This window comes from Apium graveolens, chromosome 7, assembly GCF_009905375.1.
Source record: "Apium graveolens cultivar Ventura chromosome 7, ASM990537v1, whole genome shotgun sequence".
In the NCBI taxonomy this organism is placed as follows: domain Eukaryota; kingdom Viridiplantae; phylum Streptophyta; class Magnoliopsida; order Apiales; family Apiaceae; genus Apium; species Apium graveolens.
This window is the reverse complement of record NC_133653.1, coordinates 260125099-260132149: the sequence shown is the minus strand read 5'-3', so window position 1 is coordinate 260132149 and position 7051 is coordinate 260125099.

Genomic DNA, 7051 nt, shown 5'->3' with positions numbered 1-7051 from the left:
TGGAATATGATCTGCTGTAATGGGTTGCTATGGAATAGTCTGCATATAATCTAGTAACAGGCTATGGAATATGATCTTCTTCAACATAGAAGACTAGTAGAAAAATTTCATCTTGACTTTATAATGTTTAGATTTGAGAATTATGTTTTTCATTTTGTCAATAATGTATATTGGAATACTTTGCATTAGATTGATAATAATAATAATGAAAGTTGTGGTTATTTAGATGTGATTAATTTTGCTTATTTTAGTTTTTGGTATTTTAATATATATATATATGTAATATATATAACAGGTAAATATGTAACCACAAACATCAGTTAATGACTGATGTCTTATTACGCTATTATATCATTTCAATTTATGAAAACATTGTTATATAGGCACAATTGATATCATTTCTTATTTTTCACATCGATTACTAACTGATATCTTAATGTATCTAATACATTGGTTATTTATCTAGAAATGATGTATAATATTATTTTTCACATCGATCCCGAACCGATGTGAAAAACAGGGACCTTTTACTACACCCACATAGACATCGGTTTTTTGCATCTTTCACAACAGTCAAAAACCGATGTCTATTGATATATTTTTTGTAGTGACTATCGATCAAAAATAGCATCCGAAGGATCAAAAACTGTTACATGTGATCTTGCAGCTACTGACAAAGATCAAATGACTCATTTTTTAGAAAGTAGGACACATACTGCTGCATTTTCAGGAACGTAATACCCCCTCTTCCCCTTCCCCTTTTATGTATCAACACTATATGTTTATTTTCTGCCTTTTTCTGCCTTCTACCACTTTTATCATTATATTTATATGGTTACTTATTATTTTGTATGGTTTGCTGCATTTTGTGTTGTGATAATTGACGGAAGACTCTATGTTGATTCCTCCTATGGATGCGTTCAAAATAGGTCCCTTTTCAATGTTTGGGGTTTTGTGCAGCTCCTGAGGAGGTATCCTGGGCAGGTTCCGGATGTGGATTTGATGTTTGATTTTGCATTTGATATTAGGCCAGGTCTGAAAGACAGTGCTGATAGTTTTAATTTTTGTTAACAACAATAAGGCAATTTAGTTGATGGTTGTTTATTATTAGATATTCGTGATGTAAATATTGAATGAAAGAAAGAATTTAATGGATATTTGGTTTAGTTTTTAAAATTAAAATATTAAAATATTACATAATCATTTTATTACACATGTGGGCCCCACCATGCAGGCCCCACTAGTGGGCCCCACCATATAGACCCCACATGTGGGCCCCACATTATGGGCCCCATATGGTGGGCCCCACATTGTGGGCCCCAGATGGTGGGCCCCATTTTTTGTTAGTTAGTATACCTATTGCAACACAAAATCTGTGTTGCTATACTGTAAAAATCCTGTTGCAATTGATATCTATAGCAACATATATTTCTATGTTACCATAGATTGACACTGATGTAAGGTTAGATACCTATGGTGACTGCCTTACACCCAACACTGAAAATGTGTTGCAATAGACCTCTTTTTGCATATTGTAACTTTTTCAGGGTCTATAGAAACACAGTTTTGGTGTTGCTAAAAGCCATCTATGGCGTAATGTGAGGAGGATTGTCAAGCCAAGCGCAATGATAAATAAATTAAGTTGAATTGTAATTTTATCACTTATAAATTTAGCCTTATACCAATGCTAATACAAAAAATACAACATTTTATTGTTATTGCCATGATTATCTCATTATGTTCATACTATGGTCATGATTATCTCATTTATATTAAAACTCTCGTTAAAGAAAATGACAATCCATGATTCGATCCAAGTCTAGATCAAAGATGAAAAGTAATAAATTTATGCAAAAGGAAGAGTTAGCTAGGATGAGCTAATATTTGGGTGAATGACTAATTTAATATAATTTAAATTCAGGACAAAAACTACACTTAGCTAATTAAAAATATATATAATGATAAAATTATAAATAAGGTTAAAATAATATCCTCTTCCTTTTTCATAAGATATATATATGATTAAATCGTGACAATGAGGTTTCCTAGAACAAGCATAGCAAATCAAAGATATCAGATTAGCGTCAATTGTTCAAGCATATCCCTATCTCCATAAATGAAAATTTTAAATTTATATATTTAGATATCGTGATACGATATTTCCTCATTTCAATGTATACAAAATGTATTTTGTATAATAAGAAACATAGGTATTTTGTACAATATTTTGTAATATAGTACCGAGTACCCGGGATCTAGTCCCGTCTCTTGATAATGATAGTTTCTCTAGAACCTTACCCTATTTCTACATACATATATAGATACATACAGATATATGTATGTATATATGTATAGAGATATATGTGTGTGTATAACAAATATATAATTAAGTATATCTAAATACTTTTTTAACATTAATACATCAACATGTTATTATCTAGGTCTAATAGCATCTTAAGGTAGGGTAAATGTTAATTCTCAACAAAGGTCGAGCTTGAATACTAATTTAAGACATGATTTTATGCTTAACTCTTTGGTAAAAAATATTGGTGTGGTAACCAACTGATCGGATGTAGGTTAGTTGAATGATTTTTTGAGTCTTCTCCCATACAAAGTTGCACTTTATTTTAGTGTGTTTGGTTTATTTGTGAAAAAATAAATTTTTAGATATATGTATGGCTGGTTGATTATCACAATATACTCATGTGGGATATATAGAAGATAAATATATATATATATATAGCGATACATAGAAGATATATATATATATAATAATTATTAAGTAAAGAAGCCATTGCAATTATAAGTGCGATTAGTTAAAGCACATTCTTGTATCTTTTACATATGACCTAGAGTGCGGTGGTTCCATCTTTAATTTTCATGATATAGGATTGGAACCAATCATAACAAAATATCAAGTAGTGAAATGATTATTTGTTGGACATCTTTCCTAATTGACAGAGAGTATCAAAGAGAGATTTTCAATTTGGTAGAAAATGGGAGATGAAGTGGGAGAGAGGAAGAAAGACAAAGATAGTCGCAGAGAGACGAAACGAGATGGAGGGAGGGAGGGAGAGAAAGACGATGACAATCGGTGGTGCTGCTGTCAGCGCCATCATTGGTACCGGTGGCAACCACAATGGTCGGAGAGATGATGGTGAAGATAGAGAACGGAGATCAGTTAGAATAGAATATTTGGGTTAATTTAATATTTAAAAGAGTTGGCTAAGTTAACTTTGTGGACTAATTAAATTAAAACTCTAAATCAAGAATATAGACATAAAAATTTATAATTTAAAAGAAATATTAGATTTGTAAGTGAAAAACAATGATTTAAAGTAGAATTTTTGTATGATTTGACATTTGGATATGTAATGATAAGAGTTAATGGAATCTTTGAAAGTTACAATCCGACTTGCATTATTTTCAATCTTTTCGTTAGATATTAAAAGAGTTAAACAAAATTATATTTAAAAATTTATTTCTGACGAGTTGGAGATTTTTATTGATTTTAGAATAAATATGAGAATTGGTTATGGAAGTTATTATTATAAATGTTAATTTCGTGATTAATATTTCATACTTTATTATTTGGAAAATTTCTGTTATATCTTGGAATCAGTTTGGAAATACATGGTGAGGATGGGGTTTCCTAGCTTGAAGGTTGGACGAAGGAAAGTTCTGCTACCTTGACTGTTTGATGTGTTGAGTTGGTTAAAATGATTATTGGCAATTTATGGTAATGTTTTTTTGAGAATATTAAATTATTTATGTGAATTTATCAAATGATTATTAATTAAAAAAATTTAAATTCAAGTTCCTTTAAAGCGTATAAGTTTATTATCGAACTCATGATGTACTCATTGTTCCATTCTACTTTTTAATATATTTCGGGTAAGGAAAGACTCCTTTATTGGGTTAATTTAGAATATTATCATTCATATTGTTTAAATTCATTTATTTGATTTGAATTATTATTACTGATCTTCGATAACTTCTTCATCTTTCAGATAAAGAATAAATTTTAGGATTTTATGAGATTAAAATTATTCGTGATACTCGATTAGATATTCTAAATCAGTGGGAGATTAATCAAGTTCATAACAAGAAATAAATCTTTATTTTATGGGTTTATTTTATTTGTTTTTACTTTACCCTTTAATATTTTTGATAATCGACCAAAGTCATTGTTCGAGATGGTTAAACTCATTAATAACCAAACGATATTGCTTATACGTCTTTAATATGTTAATTTCTTGATTTTTCAATTTGCTCATTTTGTGAGCTAAGTAATTCATTTGTAAGGCGTGTACAAATAAAAACTCATGTGTCAAGATTGTTGAATATTCTTCCAAGAATATGTAATCTTAAATCGAGACATGTCAACATGATTTAGATAGATAAAATGATATAGCACATATATAATTATCAGTTAGTTCAAATATAATATTTGACTTAAATTTACTCCTGGTGAAAATGGTAACACAATTTGGTAGAAAAATGAATGGTGTTACTTAAGACATAGTTGTGAACGGGTTATGGTATCACAAGGATGACACTTAAGACATTATGACTCATTGCAGTATGAGTATCATAATGTTAGAAAACCATTAATTTTTCATGAACAATCAAATGATCAATTATTTGATTACTCGAAAAACTTTGTTCATGATGCTATGAATGTTGGACTAAATGTTTGTTGACCTTATTTTAAACTTTTGTTTATTCAGTCATATAATAGTTTTAATATATTTATATAAATATATAGTAAATAGATTTATAATAAAAGAATTAGGAAGAAATTGTGGTGGTAGTTTAGTAGTATAGTTTTGGTCTAGTTTAGCGAGACTCTGTCTAGTATTTTAGTAATTTAGTACTTGTTGTGGAATAAAAACCTGAGTACTTTAGTATTTAATGCTAGGGTTGGTGAGTTTCGAGCTCTTGCGTTAGGAAATAAAAACCTGAGTACTTTAGTATTTTAATGGCTGATGGGCCTTGGTTGTTTAGGCCGTCATAGGCCTCTTACAAAGCTTTAGACCAGACAGACCTGCTATAAAGATTGGACCCGATAAGTCTGCTTTGGACTTTTTAGACAAGAAGCCCAAACGTAATTAATGCGATATTTAATGTGTCTTGACGACGTATTTTCTCTCCATATCAGTACTAATATTTAGGAAGAAGTTGTGATCGTAGTATTTTAGTACAATAAGTTTTGGTCTTAGTTTAGAGGGATAAGAAAATTATATTTAGTATTTTAGTAATTTAGTAGTTTAACATGTATATAATAATATTTACTTATTTTTTTAATAATTAAAATACAGAATCATTGAAATAAAATATACTCCATTTTCGTTGTTATATTATAGTACTTTAGAATATTAATTTATATTTTTTAAAAATAATTAATTTATTTTTTAATCACGGGTCTATGTCAATTTAAAATAAAAATTATGTGTAGTGGTAGAGAAAATTACCATTTAGGGTCTAAAATTTTATTTATTAACTCTAAGTAAGCACAAATAATTTTTAAAGTATAAATTAGAATTTGGATCCGTCTAAATTCTTTAGTTTATGTCATAAATATAAATTTGTTGAAATATCTTAGATTTGATTCTACCAAATTATTTTATATACACAAAATAAATGCACTTCTAAATATGCAAGCACATATATTAATATTACGATAATTAAATTAAAATTAAAATTTGAACAATTGTATATACTGAACATTTAACAATACGCCATTAACCCATTTTCATAAATCAAAATTTACTAGCCAATAACGAGTGCATTGTAATGAGTGATTATAATATTTGTAATTTTATTATTTTATAAAATAAATCGTATAAAATAATTATTTTATATTATTGAGATTTATTAAGTTTAGATATTTCGGAATCCATTAGATTGTTAAAAATATTAAAAACTACTCATAAGATAACATACATGTCTGGTTGCCCGGTAGAGTAAAGTGGGAGTTTTGAATAATAGTGGTGTTGTGGGTGATTTCGCATTTTTTTTAATAATGTTTTTTTTTCATAATTTATTAATTAGTTTGTTATATTATAATTTTAATTACTACACCTGATTTTGGAAATGTATGGTTTTCTACAAAAAGTTAGGAAATAAGTTAATGGAGTTAGAATATAAGTTGAATAATATTTGTAGTAATATTAGATAAATAATTTATATTATTTTTTTAAAATAAAATTTGTTTAAACTTTGTCTTGGACGGTTTTAAGAAATTTATAAAAGTACAGTATACATATGTTAACATATAAAAAAATTGCACCATGCTTGTGGAGTGGAAAAAAATTGCACCATGCTCGTGGAGTGGAAGACAACTGTGTGCAAACGTTACCCATTCTTATTCGATCCGGTGCTTGATAAATGGATATGAATTGTATAAAAAAATGTCTGATCCGCTAAAAGTCCGATCTGATAAGGATCTGATCCATTAAGAAGCGGATATGGATTTTACATGATCCGATATGTTAAAAACCTGATCCGGCTTATATTATATATAATAAAATCTATTTTTTCCCCTAACATTCTCATCTTACAATTCAATGGATGTACTTATTCTTCCCTCCCTCCTATAAATACAATGTAGAAAAACTAAAAGTGAACATTTCATTTGACATAGCAATCACTTGTACAGTTCAAAGTCAGCCTGATTTCTTTTCTGAAACCCTTGTCGATGATCGGAAAATTCCTCTTCCCTTTTTCTTTTCTGATTTTGTATGTCTCGTTTCTTGATAAAGTCAGCCTGATGAAGCTCTTAATCTCTGGCACTATCAACCAAGGTATCCATGGATGTGTAGCGGTTAGTGATAATATGGTTATGGATGGAATTCTTCAATGCCCACATAAACTTCATGATTTTATCCACTTCTGACCCAGCCACAGATCTAGCATAACCAGCTAACCTCTGAAATCTGACTTGAAAGTCTGCCACCGACTCATCATCTCTCTGAGTAATAATCTTATACTCCCTTACATATTCCTCACGTATGCTGGTTGGAAAGTACCTCTGGTCAAACTGAGTTTT